The sequence below is a fragment of the Gossypium raimondii genome, chromosome 8 (assembly GCF_025698545.1).
Source record: "Gossypium raimondii isolate GPD5lz chromosome 8, ASM2569854v1, whole genome shotgun sequence".
NCBI classification, from domain to species: domain Eukaryota; kingdom Viridiplantae; phylum Streptophyta; class Magnoliopsida; order Malvales; family Malvaceae; genus Gossypium; species Gossypium raimondii.
The window spans coordinates 16,962,986-16,963,585 of NC_068572.1; the positions used below are offsets into that span (position 1 = coordinate 16,962,986).

General features: G+C 39.3%; 1 non-coding gene across 1 annotated transcript; it reads right to left on the minus strand.

The window, feature by feature from the left end:
* Nucleotides 1-201: 201 nt before the first annotated feature.
* On the minus strand, nt 202-308 carry LOC128032251 (small nucleolar RNA R71). Its single transcript, XR_008188379.1, has one exon. It is a non-coding gene; the product is annotated as a small nucleolar RNA R71 (small nucleolar RNA).
* Nucleotides 309-600: the final 292 nt, after the last annotated feature.

Genomic DNA, 600 nt, shown 5'->3' on the forward strand with positions numbered 1-600 from the left:
CACACGGGTATGTGGCTTGGCCGTGTGACCAAAGTAAAGAGTTACGCGAGCACAGACATGGGCTGGGACATGGCCATGTGTCCCTATTTCGAATGTCCACATGGCTTCAGACACGGTCATGTCTCTGCAGAAATCTTGGCATTCATGTTTGGAGGATTGTACCTAAGTAGAAATCTCTAACACAATTCACTCCAAGATGTAAAGATTAGGGACACCATTACATTTTTTAGGCAACCTGAAGATGATACATTATACGAAACATGGGAGCGTTTCAAGGAACTAAATAGAAAATGCCCGATGCATGGTTTTCAAAATTTGACACAAATAGAAATGTTCTACAATGGATTAAATGCTCATACGTGAATGGTGGTGGATGCATCTCCTAATGAGACGTTGCTTGACAAATCCTACAATGAAGCATATGAAATTTTGGAAAGAATAACAAATAATGATTATCAGTACCCCACTACTAGAGTTGGTACTGCTAGAAGTGTTGTTGGAGTAATGGAACTTGATACGATTATATCTTTAACAGCTCAAGTATCATCTTTAACAAATATGATTAAAACTCTGAAAAGACCCTCTGCAGTGCAAGAGATG